An 18,977-nucleotide genomic window follows, 5' to 3' on the forward strand; every position below is an offset into this window, starting at 1 on the left:
TCCCATTGCTCGACACTCAGTGACCAGCCGATGTAGACGAGAGTTTTTGGTCCCTGCTGCTGCTTTCCCTTTTTTTTAAGACAAATCCACCTTACAGATATGTCGTAGATAACGCACGGGCCCTCCCGTTACATGGATAGGAGTTCTGAACAGCGAAGGAGAACTGATTGGACACCTGCTTAGCTTGCGTTGGTTGAAGCAATGTGATGATGACCAGATAAACTTTTTTTTAGGTGTTGATTGAGGGATAAATATTGGCCAGGACACTGGTGGCAGGACACTGGCAGCCCCAGGTACTGATGTGAATCAACAATTGGTATCTCCAAGCAATGCATTTGAGCTACCCACGGCCATAATACTGCACCCACCAACGCATCTTACTGGCTAGCCCATTGTTCAGTGAGTAGACTGCGGTAGTTCCAAGTCTCAGCAAGACGTCATTTGGGAATCAATGAAGGGAGACTAGTCCTTTACAAATCACTGGTTCGGCCCCAGCTGGAGTATTGAGACCACACTTTAGAGAGGATGTCAAAATCTTGGAGAGGGTGCAGAGGAGATTTACTAAAATAGCACCAGGGATGAGGGACTTCAGTTATGTGGAGAGACTAGAGAAGCTGGGGTTGTTCTCCTTAAAGCAGAGAAGGTTAAGGGGAGACCTAATAGAGGTGTTCAAAATCATGAATGGTTTTGATAAATAAGGAGAAACTGTTTCCACTGGCAGGAGGGTCGGTAACCAGAGGACACAGAATTAAGGAAATTGGCAAAAGAGACAGAGGTGAGATGAGGAGAATTTTTTTTACGCAGTGAGTGGTTATGATCTGGAATGCAGATTCAGTAGTACCTTTCAAAAAGGAATTGGATAAATAATTGAAAAGGAGAAATTTGCAGGAGTATGGGGGAAAGAGTAGGGGAGTGGCTCTATTTGGAGAGCTCTTTCAAACAGCTGGCACAGGCACGATGGGCCGAATGGCCTCCTTCTGTGCTGTAAGGTTCTGTGAGACAGTACAGTGAGGTCTCTTCGACCGCTGGTTCCAGTAGATACTGAAAACCTCTCGTCATTACTGGTAAAAGAGCAGGGAATTTTCTTCAAGTCCAGGCCAACATTCCTCCTTAAACCAACATAATAAAGATGAACTGATGAACGTTATGCTCATGTGAAAGGTCTGAATGGCTTGTTTCCATGTTATAACTTCTGTGCTGTTTGTGGAGCTTTGCTGTGCTCTCAAATGACTGTCGTGTTCGCCTGCATTGCCAGCTCCTCCCAAACCTGCGACCTCTACCACCTAGAAGGACAAGGGCAGCAGGCGCATGGGAACACCACCATCTCCCAAGTTCCCCTCCAAGTCACACACCATCCTGACTTGGAAATATATCGGCCGATCCTTCATCGTCGCTGCGTCAAAATCCTGGAACTCCCTCCCTAACAGCACTGTGGGAGCACCTTCACCACACGGGCTGCAGCGGTTCAAGAAGGCGGCTCACCCACCACCTTCTGAAGGGGCAACTAGGGATGGGCAATAAATGCTGGCCTTGCCGGCGACGCCCACATCCCAGGAACGAATTAAAAAAAAGCAGTCACTAGATTTCCAAGTAGCTCATTGTTTGTGAGCCGCATACAGGTTTCTGTCCGATGTGATGCTGCGCCCTATTCAAGTCTTTTCAGGAGTCTCTGTTCACTGAGAGGAAAGGAAGATCGTAGTCAGCCCAGGGCTGCTGCCCCTTGCCTTCTATCAGGTGGTGGCAGAGGCTTGGAGCAACTTTCCTCTCTGTGCATCCTCAACTGCAGCTTGGGCAGATAAAGACGGCCTGAAGAGATGGATTTGGAAGATCGCTTGATGGCCTAAGTCTTGTTTAAAGGCACTGCCTGGTGTAATATTGACAGCCCCTCGAGCCTGCTCCGCCTTTCAATATGATCATGGCTGATCTTCTACATTAACTCCACTTTCCCGCCCGGTCCCCAGATCCCTTGATTCCCTTAGTGCCCAAAAATCTATCGATCTCGGCCTTGAATATACTCAATGACTGAGCCTCCACAGCCCTCTGGGGTAGAGAATTCCAAAGATTCACCACCCTCTGAGTGAAGATATTTATCCTCATCTCAGTCTTAAATGGCCTACCCCTTATCCTGAGACTGTGACCCCTGGTTCTAGACTCTCCAGCCAGGGGGAAACAATCTCTCAGCATCTACCCTGTCAAGCCCCCTCAGAATCTTATACGTTTCAGTGCGATCACCTCTCATTCTTCTAAACTCCTGAGAGTCTAGGCCCGAAGGAGAACAATCCCTAATCTCTCCACGTAACTGAAGTATCCTTGCAAAAAAAAATAAAGGTTGGAGGGAGTGCGCTGTGTCAAATCTATTATCCTGTCAGAGCCGTACATTCACAAGTCTGCTGTTAGCCCTCTGTCTGGGATCCAGCTCTCTGTGTGTCACAGCACTGTGTGTAGCTGAACACTTCTTGACGTGAGGCTGATGAGCTTGGCAACGTGTTCCACAGGCCTGAGGAGCAGATGGTGAAAACTTACTGTACTGACAGGCTGTGCTGTGCTTTGAAAATGGCTTGGGGTGGCGGGGTCAGGGGGGGGGCTGGTGGGGTGGGGGTGGTGCGGTAGGGGAGAGGGATGAAGATCAGGGAAAGGACATGATGTACAAATTTGGTATGTTGTCTTGGAAGGACACAGAGAAAATGACTGCACATGACCTACATGGGCTGGAGAAAATGTGGCTTCGAGCCTCAGCTCAGAACGGGAGCTAGGCTGACACTCAACTGTAGTCCTGAGCAACGGTCGTGTTAAGCTGCGCAGCGGTCTGGAGGTCCCGCGCAGGCCGCTCACCGGCTTCTGAATGGGGAAAAAAAACGCGCATCCGCGAAAATCTGAATGGGTCACACCGCCCGTTAAAGAGGCAGCGCACCCAAAAAAAAATTTAGAGAGAACTTTGGTCCTGAAGGAGTGCTGCATTATCAGATGACGGCTTTTAAAAATAGAAAGTCCTGACCACCAGTTCGGTTGGATATTGAGAGAGCTGGGAGTTCTCTTCCCGACATTCCTTCCTTGACCGAGTAGATGAACTGGTTGTTTATCTCATTGCTGGCTCTGGGATCTTGCTGTGTGCAAAAATGGCCTACACAGTTGGAGGAATCCCGAGTTAGCTCAAATCAAAGCATATGTACGCGAGGCGCTTTGTGCCGTTTCGAAAGATGCGATTGAGGCGCTGTCCAAATGCCGGCTCCGTGTGGCAAGGGATGTGGTCCAGAGCAGCCCTAAACCCACACTCTCACCCATGCTAGCTGAGTCACCACACGCCCCCTCCCCCCTCCCATCCCGCCCAGCCTAAGATTACTGAGTTCAGTTGTACTGTCCCTACCGCTACCCGGCTGAGAGCGGACCACTCGGTACAGTCTAGGTTGGGAAGCTGCGACTCCTGGTCCGTGTGCCTTGATGTTAAATGCTGAGAGGGGTGCGATGATTGCCGTGGGATGCTATTTGTTGTGACGTTGTGAACCATGTTCCAAAGGAGTTTTGTTTAGCGAAGAGCAGGGGCTCCCAAGACTTTTTCAGTAATTGTGTTTTTAAAAATCAAGGGGATTAATGCAGCCAACTTGGGCAGGGGGAGGGTGCAAGACAAGTGTAGAGAAAAACAATGTATTGTTTGATGTGGTGGATTTTGCACCTTCACAACAGCAGCTGGGGGTATTATTTTATATGTATTACCTGTCTTTGTCCCATTACCATCCCCTTTTGCCTCGCACCATCGTCCCATTTGTCATTTAACCCCTCCTGCCTTCCACCGGGTCACAGATCTTCCCTTGTGTTCTAGCAAATCTCCTCTCAACCTTCCCTGCTCTAAGGAGAACAACCCCAGCTTCTCCCGTCTCGCCACGTAACTGAAGTCCCTCATCCCCTGGGAGCATTCTAGTAAATCTGTGCAGCATCTCCAAGGTCTTGACATCCTTCCTAAAGTGCGGTGCCCCGAATTGGACTCAATACAGGAAACTCTTTTTTATCCGGCACCGACGGGACCGGCGTGGTGCCGGCTGATCAAAAAGTCCGGATTACAGAGAGGTTTACTTACCAAGGTACGAGAGCCCCGTACACGGCCACAGGTGCAGGAGCCCCGGTTACACGGCACTTGTGCAGAAGTCCCTGTTGCACGGCCACAGATCCAGGAGTCCCTGTTGCACGGCCACAGATGCAGGAACCCCGGTTGCACGGCCACGGGTGCAGGAGTCCCGGTTACATTACCACAGATCCAGGAACCCCGGTTACACGGTCACAGGTGCGGGAGTCCCGGTTACATGGCCACAGATCCAGGAACCCCGGTTACACGGTCACAGGTGCAGGAGTCCCGGTTACACGGCCACAGATCCAGGAACCCCGGTTACACGGCCACCAATATACAGTAAAGCTTACCTGAACCTACTCCTGAATTTTGCCGGTTAATAGAGAATTCCAGATATTTAGGTGCCGGGTAAAAGAGTTTCCCGTACTCCAGCTGAAGCCGAAGCAGTGATTTCCAAAGGTTTACCGTAACTTCCTTTTTATAATAATTTGTAAGAAAAATGTTCAAAAGCATTGAAAGAAAATAATTTGTCAATAAATCTCCGAATGTGGTCTGTTTCCACGCCTGCCTCTCTTATCAAGTAGTACCCTGATGATTCGGCACTTTACAGCCAAATATTTGAGTTCAACAATTTCAGATCATAACCTCTGCCCCCATTTTTTCCGAAAGGCAGCTGTTGATGATTCTGCCATTCCCATTTACACCTCCTCTAGACCCATCTTTTGTTTCTTTACTTGTCCGATCACCATCTCCCTTTTTGCCGTGCACCATCATCCCTTTTGTCTCTCCTGCCTTTCACCCCATCACAGACCTTCCCTTTTGTTCATTCCTCCCCTTCCCTCCTTTCCTTGCCCCTGCACTTGCTTAAAAACCTGTTGTCGCTCTAACTTTTTCCAGTTCTGATGAATGGTCATCGGCCCGAAACGTTAACCCTTGTCCTTCTCTCCACAGATGATGCTGCCTGACCTGCTGAGCGTTTCCAGCATTTTCTGTTTATATTTCAGATTCCCAGAACCCGCAGTAATTTTGTGTTTTGTTATGTGTCGCCGCCTGTAGGTGGCAGCATAGTATAAGGCAAGCCCTGCCCGGCACTGAACTCAGAGTGAGAGAAAACTGCGAATGCTCAAACTTGAAATAGCAAATGCTGGAAATGCACAGTACGTCTGACAGCAGCTATAAAGAGAGTAAAACAGATCATCGTTTCGGGTGAAGACCCTTCATCAGACTCACTCCGATGAAGGATCTACACCTAAAAAGCTAACGTGTGCTTGACGTTTTTCTCTCTCGGTTCCTCCTAAGCTGCAACTACTCCATCCTAAACCTCCCTCCTCCTCCCCCGCAGTCTCACTGCGTTCAAACCCAGACTGTGCCCTACTCCTACTTTCCTGGGATATCAAAGCTGTGAAGCTCCTCACTTCCCTTCCTCCCCCAGTCTGCAAACCCTTATAAACCCAAGCTCCTTGTTACTTTAACAGCTGCCTCATGACCTACCTTTTAGACCTTGGCGGTAACCGACCCGTGAGCTGTGGCTCACTGGTAGCGCGCTCTCTCTCGCCTCTGAGTCAGAAGGTCTCGAGTCCCAGTCTAGACACCTGAACACAAATTCCAGGCTGACACCCCCCGGTGCGGTGCTGAGGGAGTGCTGCACTGTCGGAGGTGCCACCTTTTGGATGAGACATTAAACCGAGGCCCCCGTCTGCTCTTAGGTGGACGTTAAAGATCCCACGGCCGCTATTTGAAGAACAGCAGGGGAGTTCTCCCCGGTGTCCTGGCCAATATTTATCCCTCAAACCACATCAATAAAACAGATTATCTGGTCATTATCGCATTGCTGTTGGTGGGACCTTGCTGTGTGCAAATTGGCTGCCACGTTTCCTACATTATAATATTTAACTTGCTCTATTTTTCTTAAAGTGGGGAGATTGGTAACCCACAGCCATTCTCTTCCAATGGGAAATTACATTTTACAGGTGTCTTTAGCCAGGTGCCGTTAAGGGAATTATTTATTAAAATCAATGTTGGTGTTGGTAGAAACAGCTTGTTTATTAGATGAATTGTCTTTTTTTTAAGAAAATATTATTTTTTTGGTGACTTACTTAAAACCAGTAACATAATTTTCACCTACAAACCAACAATGCTCACCTACGTAACAATAGTAACCGCTCCTCAAAGTAATTTATGTGATAAATTTGGGATATGTCTGGGAGACAGGATGAAGTGCTATAGAAATACAAATTCCTTCTGTCTGACATATTTTGAAAAATAGTGTCGGTAACCAGAGGTTACAGATTTAAAATCATTGGCAAAAAACCCGAGGAGGAGATGAGGAGAAATATTTTTACACAGCGAGTTGTTGTGATCTGGAATGCACTGCCTGAAAGTGCGGAGGAAGCAGATTCAATGGTAACTTTCAAAAGGGAATTGGATAAATACTTAAAAATGAAAACATTTGCAGAGCTCTGGTGAAAGAGCAGGGGGGAGTGGGACTAAGTGGAGAGCTCTTTCAAAGAGCCGGCACAGGCACGATGGGCCGAATGGCCTCCTTCTGTGCTGTAAGGTTCCATAACTTCGAAAGTACTTAATTGGCTGTAAAGCACTTTGGGACGTTCTGAGGTTGAGAAAGGCGCTATATAAATGCAAGTTCTTTCTTTACTCCTGAGTTTCTCAATTTAAAATAAAATGTATTATTGGTTGAAAATGGAAGTCCATACCCCGCCCCCCCCCCCCCCCTAACCTCTTCTTTGGTCATGTGGGCGGTCTAGTACTGGAATCTCCCGTGCTGCTTTGGGATTGGCCGCTCGCTCGTGACCAAGAGTGGCCAGGGATTGGTGCTCCCTCCCCGAGGAAATTCAGCGGTGTAGGGCGGGGTGGGTGATAGTACCAAGTGAATAGTGTGGAGGTTTGATATTCCTGCGAGGGGATTGGGATGCATTAGCGCAACACTGTCCCTCAGGAGAGTAAAAGGGTTTGAAAGAATTTGCATTTCTAAATTACGTCTTCAAGACATCCCAATGGTGTTATGGCCCCTGTTACGTAGGCACAGCAAGGTCCCACACACAGCAAATGGCTGAGTGACCAGATAATCTGTCTGTGATGGTGCTGCTCTTAAAGTAGTGCCATGCGATCTTTTACCCGAGAGTGCAGACGGAGCCTCGGTTTAATGTCTCCTCTGGAAAAAGAATGACACCTCCGACAGTACAGCACTGAAGTGTCAGCCTGGATTGCGTACTCAAGTCCATGGAGCGAGGCACGAACCCACGACCTTGCGAAATTGCTGCCACTGAGCCGGACACGGATGTTGAGCATGATCGTGTTGCTGGTACGTGGACATCGAAGGTCTGAATGGAGCTTTCTCATTCCGTGTTTGAATGCGCACTTCGTATGGCACAGCTGAAATTGAGTACGTAGGAGAACTAGAGCGTCACGAAGCTGCATCTCAGCGATGCTGTACGCCATTGCGCTAATCCCTGCGCCACCAAGCAGCCGTGTCTTTACCTTGTTAAGTGACCCTTTCTTCAGTCCGTGTGGTGAAGGTGCTCCCACAGTGCTGTTAGGGAGGGGGGTTCCAGGACTTGGACCCAGCGACGATGAAGGAATGGCCGATGGTGGGTGTGACTTGGAGGTGATAGTGTTCCCACGTTTTGTGTCAAATTGGCTCCAACGCAGTGCATTGACTGCTGGAATGTAGACCGATTCGGCAACCATTCTGCCCCAACAGCAATGAGATGGCAGGGAAGGCTCTCCAGGACACAGAGAGAGAGCTTCCTGCTCCTCTTCGAAGTAGGGCCACAGCATCTTCAGTGTTAACCTCAAGCATGGGAGCAGGCAGGCAGCGGCCCAGCCTAACACTGTTGGGTTTCTATAGCGCCTTTCGTGACCACCGGATGTCCCAAAGCCTTTTACAGGCAATGAAGTACGTTTTGAAGTGTGGTCACTGTTGTAATGTAGGAAACGCGGCAGCCAGTTTGCGCACAGCAAGCTCCCACAAACAGCAATGTGATAATGGCCAGATAATCTGTTTTAGTGATGTTGATTGAGGGATAAATATTGGCCCCAGGACACCGGGGATAACTCTCCTGCTCTTCTTCGAAATAGTGCCGTGGGATCTTTTATATCCACCTGAGAGAGCAGACAGGAGCTCGATTTAACGTCTCATCCGAAAGGCGGCACCTCGAACAGTGCAGCACTCCCTCAGTAAGGCACTTGGGAGTGTCCGCTTAGATTTTTGTGCTCAAGTCCCTGGAGTGGGACTTGAACCCACAACCTTCTGACTTGGAGACAAGGGTCCTATCCACTGAGCTACGGCTGATTGTCATATATCCCGATTGCCCTTATGTGGAGGTATTATTGGATATTGTCATACCTCCTTTAACTTTTAATACAAGTTTGAGGACGAGGAAACACTGATCCGTCTGGTTAATACTTTTTATTAAATCAAGTCAAGGTTTAGTGTTAAGCTTAACTGCTACCATTCGTTGTGCGTGGCCATTCATGCCTTGGGTGCTTTATTACACTCCAGACATTCCACACAGGCGCTCATTAGTTTTCTGTAGCATTCACTCCTGACCTTGTATAGCCATTACAATCACTGCAGAATCAATCTGTGGATATATATTTCATATTAACAAAAGATTAAGGGAATCGAGGGGTATGGTGTTCGGGCGGGGAAAGTGGAATCGAGGTTGAAGATCAGCCATGATCTTATTGAATGGCAGGGCAGGCTCGAGGGGCCGTATTGTCTGCTCCTGCTCCTACATAAGAAATAGGAGCAGGAGTGGGCCATTTGGCCCTTCGAGCCTGCTCCGCCATTCAATGAGATCATGGCTGATCTTCTGCCTCAACTCCATTCACCAGCCCGATCGCCATATCCCTTGATGCCCTTACTGGTCAGAAATCTATCGACTTCTCTTTTGACTACCCAATGACTGAGCCTCCACAGCCCTCTCGGGTGGAGAATTCCAAAGATTCACCACCCTCTGTGTGAAGAAATTTCTTTTCATCTCAGTCCGGAATGGCCTACCCTTTATCTTGAGACTGTGACCCCTGGTTCTCGACTCCTCAGCTAAGGAAAACATTCTCCCAGCATCCATCCTATCAAGCCCTGTAATAATTTTACGATAGCAGTCTTGATAAAGGGTTTTGACCCGAAACGTTGACTCTAATTTCTCTCCACGGATGTTGCCTGGCCTGCTGAGTTTTTCCAGCATTTTCTGTTGTTATTTCCTGTAATAATTTTGTTTGCTTCAATGAGATCCCCTCTCATTCTTCTGAATTCAAGACAATGCAGGCCTAGTTTACTCAATCCTAATTCTTATGTTCTTATGTTTACTGTGACTATTCCACCTGGTCCACCATCATCAGTGCAGCACTCCCTCAGTACTGTACTGGCATGTCAGCCGAGATTATGTGCTCAAGTCATGGAGTTTGAGCCCGCAACCTTCTGACCCAGAGGTAAGAGGGCTACCCACTGAGACAACATGTGAACAAATTATGCTGGGAGCGGAATCAGGGCTGCCTCGGAGAAAACCAAGAATCCCAACCATGGAGGGAGAGTTAGACACTCCACCGACTCTCCCTCTATCTCCATAATAACTAAATAGGATGACTCGCAGCAGGTGGCATTCCCTCCACTTTCCAAAAACAAGCCATGTGAATGAGTGCATCGTCTGTGGTCGTCCTAAGGGTATTTTCTTCTTCGTTTCTCTGTGATCTGATTTTTTTTTAAATGCGTTCATGGGATGTAGGCATCGCTGGCAAGGCCAGCATTTATTGCCCATCCCCTGATTGTCCTTGAGAAAGTGGCGGTGAGCCGCCGCCTTGAACCGCTGCAGCCCGTGTGGTGAAGGTGCTCCCACAGTGCTGTTAGGGAGGGAGTTCCAGGATTTTGACCCAGCGACGATGAAGGAACGGCGATATACTTCCAACTCAGTGTGTGACTTGGCGGGGAACGTGGTGTTCCCATGCGCCTGCTGCCCTTGTCCTTCCAGATGATCGCGGTCGCAGATTTGGGAGGTGCTGCCGAAGAAGCCTTGGCGAGTTGCTGCTGTGCATCTTGTAGATGGTACACACTGCAGCCACGGTGCGCCGGTGGTGGAGGGAGTGAATGTTTAAACCTGAAGGTTCTGATTAGAGACATTCGACCACAGAAAAGCATAGATTTGCTCACAGCTGACTTCGCAAATGCAGGAGGGAGAAAAATTCCTGCCTGCAGACCAGAAGAGTTGTTACAATTTAATGAGTAGAAGTCTCACCTGCGGCAGGTTACGTGCTTGACATACAAGAGCATGGTAAATTTGAGAGACTGGAAAACATAATTGAACCCAACAAGACTTTTCTTGTTTGATAGATCAACCATCACTCACCATATCCCTCGATCTGTTTTTTCCATATTGTGTAACTTACAACAGCGGCAGCTTGCACTTGTAAATGTGAATTGTTCCAAGGTGCTTTACAGGAGGAGGAACCAGACCCTGAGCAGGGTTTGTGGGGACTGACCAACGTCAGGGTTGCAGAGGTAGGCATCATAGAATGGTATGCCAAGACGGTTGTCATTAACAACAGCTAGCATTTATATAGCGCCTTTAATGTAGTGAAATGTCCCAGGGCGCTTCACATGTGCGCGTTCTCAGACAAAATCTGACACCAGACCACGCAAGGACATGTTAGGACAGGTGACCAAAAGTTTAGTCAAAGAGGTAGGTTTTAAGGAGCGTCTTAAAAGAGGAGAGAGAGAGGCGGAGAGGTTTAGGGAGAGAATTCCAAAGCTTCAGGTGTAGGCAGTTGAAGGCACGGCCGCCAATGGTGGGGTGAAGGGAATCCAGCAGCACCTTCACCACACGGACTGCAGCGGTTCAAGAAGGCGGCTCACCACCACCTTCTCAAAGGCAATTAGGGATGGGCAATAAATGCGACGCCTACATCTGTGAAAAATAAGAGGCCACAATTGGAGGAATGCAGAGTTCTCTGAGGGATCTAGGGCTGGAGGAGGTTATAGAGATAGGTCGACGAGCACATAGGGAGTTCGAGTGCTGGCGTGTGATGGTTGAAGGCTCTGTTGCTAATTATGGGATGGAGGGAGGACTGCATCTTAATGAGAAAATGATCACATATAAGCCGGACCAGCTAAGGATGGCAAATCCTCCTTCAATTTGTGTGGTGCCAACCCACAAATTACTAAATTTATTGAATTAAATTCCACAACTTGCCCTGGTAGTACGTCAACACTCAACCTCTGGGGGGGTTTCTGGTCCGGTACCATAGCCACTAAGTGACTGCAAGGTTGAAGTTCTCACATATTGTATAGCTTTGTTCCAGTCTGGTTGTATGTAAGTCATAGAGCGTGTAACGGATCTCCCATGCTTGCTTTTGCACCTGGAAAGTATCAGTTGGGTCTGATGCACACCATCATTTGTCTTAAATGAAACACTTCCGCTTTGTACGGCCTCGAGGGGGTTCATTGTTTCTGAAAATGCGATCATGTCGCCAAGTAGAGCATGGCTTTGTGTGTTGATGGGATCCCATCGGACTGAGGAGTGGGGCGGGAGTTGATGCTGTACTTTGTTGGAGCCTCCTGTGTTCTGCACCGAGGTGTGGGATCATTTCAAAGGGAGCCTTACGGATACTTAATGAGATGAAGGGTGTAAGGAACAGAGAAACATAGAAACATAGAAGATAGGAGCAGGAGTAGGCCATTCGGCCCCTTGAGCCTGCTCCGCCATTTAATGAGGTCATGGCTGATCATCCAAATTCAGTAACCTGTCCCTGCTTTCTCCCCATATCCCTTGATCCCTTTAGCCTTAAGAAATATATCTAACTCCTTCTTGAATATATTTAATGAATTGGCCTCAACTGCCTTGTGTGGTAGAGAATTCCACAGGTTCACCACTCTCTGGGTGAAGAAATTCCTCCTCATCTCTGTCCTAAATGGCTTACCCCTTATTCTTAGACTGTGACCCCTGGTTCTGGACTCCCCCGCCATCGGGAACATCCTTCCAGCATCTATTATTTCTAAGCTTGAAATAATACTTTCAGCAAGGCACAGGTTCGGGGTCTGAAGGTCACCTTGAGGTCAGATTTCTCTATGTATTATTATAAATCTTGCACATCCTTTCAGAATGTCAAGCCTCCCATCTGCCCGTTATGGCAGGTTAAATAAATGAGCTCTGCACCAGTTCGAAGTAGCCAATTTGCGCACAGCAAGCTCCCACAAACAGCAATGTGATAATGACCAGGTAATCTGTTTTTAGTGATGTGATGTTGATTGGGGGATAAATATTGGCCAAGACACCGGGGATAATTCCCCTGCTCTTCTTCGAAATAGGGCCATAGGATCCTTTACGTCCATCTAAAGTCTCATCCGGAAGACAGCACCTAGAATCATAGAATCATCGAAAGTTACAGCACGGAAGGAGGCCATTTTGGCCCATCGTGTCCGTGCCGGCCAAAAAAGAGCTATCCAGCCTAATCCCACTTCCCAGTTCTTGGTCCGTAGCCCTGCAGGTTAGAGCATCCCAAGTGCACATCCAAGTACTTTTTAAATGTGGTTAGGGTTCCTGCCTCTACCACCTGTAATGATATCAGCAAATAGAGATGGTATTTGCCTATTCGATTATGATGCCTTAATAGCATGTTTGCAGGTATTGATTGCTTGTGCCTGACCAGCAGAGGTCATGTGACCGAGACAAGCAAGGCAGTGCAGTTTAGTTTCGGTTTCCTTCTACATGGATCTGTAAGATGGTGTCTCCTGTGATGCAGTTAATTTACTGAACAAACTTTAGATTAAAAGACATTCTCTTTCATAAATGTCTCATCATTGAACCCACAAAGAAATCGATACACCACCCTTTCAGGCAGTGAGTTCCAGACCCCCACCACCCTCTAAACCTTCCCCCAATTACTTCAAATCTGTGCCCCCTGGTTTTTGACCCCTCTGCTAAGGGAAATAGGTCCTTCCTATCCACTTTATCTGGGCCCCTCAATTTTATGCACCTCAATAAGGTCTCCCCTCAACCTCTTCTATTCCAAGGAAAATAAACCCAGCCTATCCAGTCTTTCCTCATAGCTAAGATTCTCTACTCCCAGCAACATCCTTGTAAATCTCCTCTGTACTCTCTCTAGTGCAATCACATCTTTCCTGTAATGTGGTGACCAGAACTGCACGCAGTACTCTAGCTGAGGCCTAATTAGTGTTTTGTACAGTTGAAGCATAACCCCCCCTACTCTTGTATTCTGTGCCACGGCTAATAAAGGCAAGCATTCCGTATGCCTTCTTAACCACCTTATCTACCTGGCCTACTACCTTCAGGGATCTGTGGACATGCACTCCAAGGTCCCTTTGTTCCTCTACACTACTCAGTGTCCTACCATTTAATGTGTATTCCCTTTCCTTGTTAGCCCTCCCCAAATGCATTACCTCACACTTCTTCGGATTGAATTCCATTTGCCACTGTTCTGCCCACCTGACCAATTTATTGATATCTTCCTGCAGTCTACAGCTTCCTTCTTCTGTATCAACCACACAGCCGATTTTAGTATCATCTGCAAACTTCTTAATCATACACCCTATATTCAAGTCCAGATCATTGATATATACCAAAAAAAGCAAGGGACCCAGTACTGAGCCCTGCGGAACCCCACTGGAAACAGCCTTCCAGTCACAAAAACACCCATCAACCATTACCCTCTGCTTCCTGTCTCCGAGCCAGTTTTGAATCCAACTTGACACTTTGCCCTGGATCCCATGGGCTTTTAACTTCGTGACCAGTCAGCCATGTGGAACCTTATCAAAAGCTTTGCTAAAGTTCATACACACTACATCAAGCGCACTCACCTCCGACAGTGCGGCGCTCCCTCAGTACTGCACTAGATTTTTGCGCTCCAGTCTCTGGAGTGGGACTTGAACCCACAACCTTCTGACTCAGAGACGAGGGTGCTACCCACTGAGCCACAGCTGACAGTTGGAGCCTGTGTTCCTGCTGTGTGTATAATGTGGCTCAGAGCCCTGTGTTCCTGCGCTGTATATAATGTGGTGCAGCTCACTGTGCTCTTGTTCTGGATGCATGCTACAATATGATTATTAATTCCATATTCTTGTAGTGATGACCCGTGCAGTGGTAGATTTCTAGTGCTTTTAATTCAGTGGATTTTTTTTACGTCGGGTGTATGGAGTTTTATTGAAGTGTTTCTGTGCTGGGTTGATGGTGCAGCACAGTTTAATCATTCTTTTTAAGCTGAGCTTAGACTGCGGAGTACGGTAACAGTCGCAGTGAGAGACCAGGCTGTGTGGTGTAGCCGATGATTGCTGTACAACAGTGTGGTTAAAAAGTGTCATCACACTGTTTGTTAGGCTGCGGCACTGACTCTTTCAGCCAGTCTTTCTTGAAAGGCCTTTTGTAACGTCAGCACTTCTCAGTACAATATTTACATCATGGAATGCTAGACGTGGCCCAGGTTCTGCCAGTTTGCGCTGCAGGGCTGATACGGCGACACTGCGACCCTTGCAAGCAAGCACGGATTGCTCAGAAGCCAGGTTTGCCCTTACAAATAGCCAAATATCCCCAAGCTGGTAGTTGGGAGGGGACCTGAAGATAAGAACTAAAGAAAGAACTTGCATTTCTATAGCGCCTTTCACGACCTCAGGACGTCCCAAAGCGCTTTATAGCCAACTAAGTACTTTTTTGAAGCGTAGCCACTGTTGTAATGTGGGAAACGTGGCAGCTAATTTGCGCACAGCAAGCTCCCACAAACAGCAATGCGATAATGACCAGATAATCTGGTTTTCTAAGTCATGTTGGTTGAGCCAGGACACCGGGGGGGAACTCCCCTGCTCTTGTACGAAATAGTGGCCATGGGATCCTTTACGTCCACCTGAGAGAGCAGACGGGGCCTCGGTTTAACGTCTCTACTGAAAGACGGCACCTCTGCCAGTGCAGCGCTCCCTCAGCACTGCACTGGGAGTGGCAGACGGGGCCTCGGCACTGCATTGGGAGTGCCTGTGCCTAGATTTCGTGCTCAAGTCCCTGGAATTGGAAGTGAATTCACGACCTTCTGACTCGGAGGCGAGAGTGATGCCCACTGTACCACGGCTGAGACCTGTTGGGCATTGTGAGTTGCATTGCGGGCCCCTTTGCCTGTTGGGACAAAATGGTTGATGCACTGATTGCTGCTGAGGTGCGTTCTCCTCCGCATCCCCCCAAACGCCCCGAGAGGTGATAACGCCACCTCGCGAAGGCATCTACCCCCTCCTGGCTTGTATTCCAAGGCTGGGTGCTAAGTTGCCCCCCCTCCTCACCCCAAGACCTCAGATTTTACACTCTTTTTAAATTAGTTTCTGGGATCTGGGCGTTGCTGGCAAGGCCAGTGATGCGCTATCAACAATACCAAAGGCTACGAGATGGACTTATATGAAGTAGGCTTTTATTGACTAAGAACTAGAGCATGCCTCTGCTAGTGAATCCATCCTAAGAGCTCCCGGGGGAAGGGTGGTGAGTCACCTTTATACCCGGGCTTAGGGGTTGTGGTAAACCACTGTTTGTATTCCTGTTTGTCCTGTTTGTATTCCACTGTGTACATGCCTGGACATGCCTCGGCTGACTCCTCCCACAGGTCCTAGTATAAAGGTGACTGCTCCCCAGCCCTTGTATCCTGGACCGGTCGACCACTCGAGGCAGACCTCCATTCTGTTGTTAATAAAAGCCTTTAGTTACTCTTCTAACTCTCAGTCTTTTATGAGTAATTGATAGCGCATCAATTTTATTAACAACATTTTTATAATGGAGAAGATCCTCACACCAGCATGCCTGGACTTAGATCATCGGGAGGCGGACTCATCCACCAAGTTTACTCACTGGCTTAAGTGTTTCGAAAAATTCCTGACCGCCTCCGAAGCAATCAAATCGGACGAGGACAAACTGGATGTCCTGACCTCCAAAGTGAACCACCGAGTGTACTCGGTCATCCAAGACGCGACCTCGTACGCGGACGCTATCAAGCTCCTCAAGGACCAGTACACGCGCCCAGTGAACGAAGTGTACGCCAGGCACCTCCTGGGGAGTCGTAAACAACAACCTGGGGAATCGACCGTGGAATACCTTCAGGCACTGTCTGTGCTTGGCCGGGCCTGTGGTTGTAAGGATGTAAAGGCCGCCGTGTACACAGAGGAACTTATCCGGGACGCTTTTGTAGCGGGCCACAGATCCAATTACACATGACAGCGACTGTTGGAGCAGAGTAACCTCGACCTCAACAAGGCCTCTGAACTCGCACTATCGTTGGATGCAGCCTACCAGGGCATGGATGCCTACTCCTCTGCACCGTGGACGCCGCGGGGAATGACAGCCTGGGACACGGTAGGACCGCCTCATAGCGCCGTGCCACCCCAGCCACACCCCAACAACGGCCCAACTACCGCAGCAGTGTCCCAAGGCCAGACAGCAGTGCCCCAAGGCCAGAAATGCTACTTCTGTGGTCAGGCAAAACACCCCAGAGCGCGCTGCCCGGCGAAAAACGCGATCTGCTCGGGCTGCGGGAAGAAGGGACACTACGCTAGCGTCTGCAGGGCCAAAGCCACCCCGAACCCCAGCAGCGCCGCGTGTGGGCCATGCGGGCCGCCATTTTGGACCTCCCCGGCCGTGTGCGAATCACCGGTACAGCAGCCATTTTGGACGCCTCCAGCCACATGGGGATCATGGACGCCGCCATCTTGGACGACAGCCGGGACGCAGCAGGCCCCCGACACCGCCTCATCTGATACCCGCAGCGACACACCGACCCCTACGCTGGCATCCGTTACACTGGACCAAGCGAGACCGCACCAACTGGCCAGTTCCACAATGGACATTAAGGTAAATGGTCACGATACAATCTGCCTTTTTGACTCTGGGAGCACGGAGAGCTTCATCCACCCCGACACGGTGCGGCGTTGCTCTCTCCCAGTCCTGCCTGCGCAACAGCGGATTTCTATGGCCTCCGAGTCCCAGTCGGCGGACATCGGCGGCTACTGCGTGGTGACACTCGTAGTAGACGGGACCGTGTACGATCATTTTAAACTTCTGGTCCTGCCTGACCTCTGCGCTGCCGTCCTGCTGGGGTTAGATTTTCAGTGCCACCTTAAAAGTGTTACGATGGCGTACGGTGGACCCCTACCCCCACTCACAGTCCGCAGCCAGCAGCTTCCAAATTGCCCGCCGCGCACCAGGTGCAACCTCTCCACACTCAGAGTCACCCCCCCACCACTGTTTGCTAACCTCACCCCCGACTGTAAGCCCATCGCCACAAAGAGCAGGCGATACAGTGCCGGGGACAGGGTTTTCATTAAAACCGAAGTGGAGCGGCTCCTGAAAGAAGGGATTATTGAGGGCAGCACCAGCCCCTGGCGAGCCCAGGTTGTGGTCGTTAAGACCAGCGAGAAGCAGCGCCTGGTCATCGACTACAGCCAGACAATAAATCGCTACACCCTGCTGGACGCCTACCCACTCCCCCGTATAGCTGATATGGTCAACCAGATCGCGCAGTACCGCGTCTTCTCGACCATTGACCTGAAATCAGCGTACCACCAGCTCCCCATCCGCCCTGAGGACCGCCAGTACACTGCCTTTGAGGCAAACGGCCGCCTCTATCACTTCCTTAGGGTTCCCTTTGGCGTCACCAACGGGGTCTCCATCTTCCAAAGGGAGATGGACCGGATGGTAGATCAAAATGCGTTGCAGGCCACTTTCCCATATCTGGACAATGTGACCATCTGCGGCCGTGACTTGCAGGACCATGACGCAAACCTCGAAAAATTCCTCCGCACCGCCCAACTCCTAAACCTGACATATAACAAGGAGAAGTGCATATTCCGCACAAACCGCCTCGCCATCCTTGGCTGTGTTGTGGAACACGGAGTCATCGGCCCCGACCCCGACCGGATGCGTCCCCTTATGGAACTTCCACTGCCCCACTGCCTCAAGGCCCTGAAGAGGTGCCTAGGGTTTTTCTCCTATTACGCCCAGTGGGTCCCCTACTATGCGGACAAGGCCCGTCCGCTGATCAAGTCCACCTCTTTTCCCTTGACGGCAGAGGCCCGCTTAGCCTTCCACCGTATCAAGGAGGACATTGCCAAAGCCACCATGCACGCAGTGGACGAATCCATCCCCTTCCAGGTGGAAAGCGACGCGTCCGACTTTGCCCTGGCCGCTACCCTCAATCAGGCGGGGAGACCCGTGGCCTTCTTTTCACGAACCCTCCAAGGCCCGGAGACCAGACACTCCGCTGTTGAGAAGGAGGCCCAGGCGATTGTGGAGGCTGTGCGTCATTGGAGGCACTACCTGGCCGGAAAACGATTTACCCTGCTCACTGACCAGCGTTCAGTTGCTTTTATGTTTAACAACAAGCAGAGGGGCAAAATCAAAAATGACAAGATCTTGAGGTGGAGAATCGAACTTTCCACCTACAACTACGAGATCTTGTACCGGCCAGGGAAGCTAAATGAACCCCCGGATGCGCTATCGCGTGGCACCTGCGCCAGCGCGCAGATCGATAGACTACGGGTCCTCCACAATGACCTCTGCCACCCGGGGGTCACCAGGTTCTTCCACCTCATCAAGGCCCGCAACCTGCCTTACTCTATTGAGGAGGTCAGGACCATGACCAGGAACTGCCAAGTCTGCGCTGAGTGCAAACCACACTTTTATAGACCAGACAGGGCCCACCTGATAAAAGCCACTCGCCCCTTCGATCGCCTGAGCGTTGATTTTAAAGGGCCTCTCCCCTCCTCCGACCGCAATGTATACTTCCTCAATATTATTGATGAGTACTCCCGTTTCCCGTTCGCCTTCCCCTGCCCGGACATGACCAGTGCCACGGTCATTAAATGTCTGAACAACCTCTTCACCCTGTTCGGCTTCCCCAGCTATATCCATAGCGACCGGGGCTCATC

General features: G+C 49.6%; 1 protein-coding gene across 2 annotated transcripts in view; it reads left to right on the forward strand.

The window, feature by feature from the left end:
- LOC147123782 (exocyst complex component 6B-like) overlaps positions 1-18,977 on the forward strand; it is an 860,046-nt gene that overhangs the window by 151,521 nt on the left and 689,548 nt on the right. The gene's annotated exons all lie outside the window — the stretch shown is intronic.

The sequence above is a fragment of the Somniosus microcephalus genome, chromosome 2 (genome assembly GCF_052327205.1).
Source record: "Somniosus microcephalus isolate GS21.2 chromosome 2, FLI_Smic_1.0, whole genome shotgun sequence".
Lineage (NCBI taxonomy): Eukaryota > Metazoa > Chordata > Chondrichthyes > Squaliformes > Somniosidae > Somniosus > Somniosus microcephalus.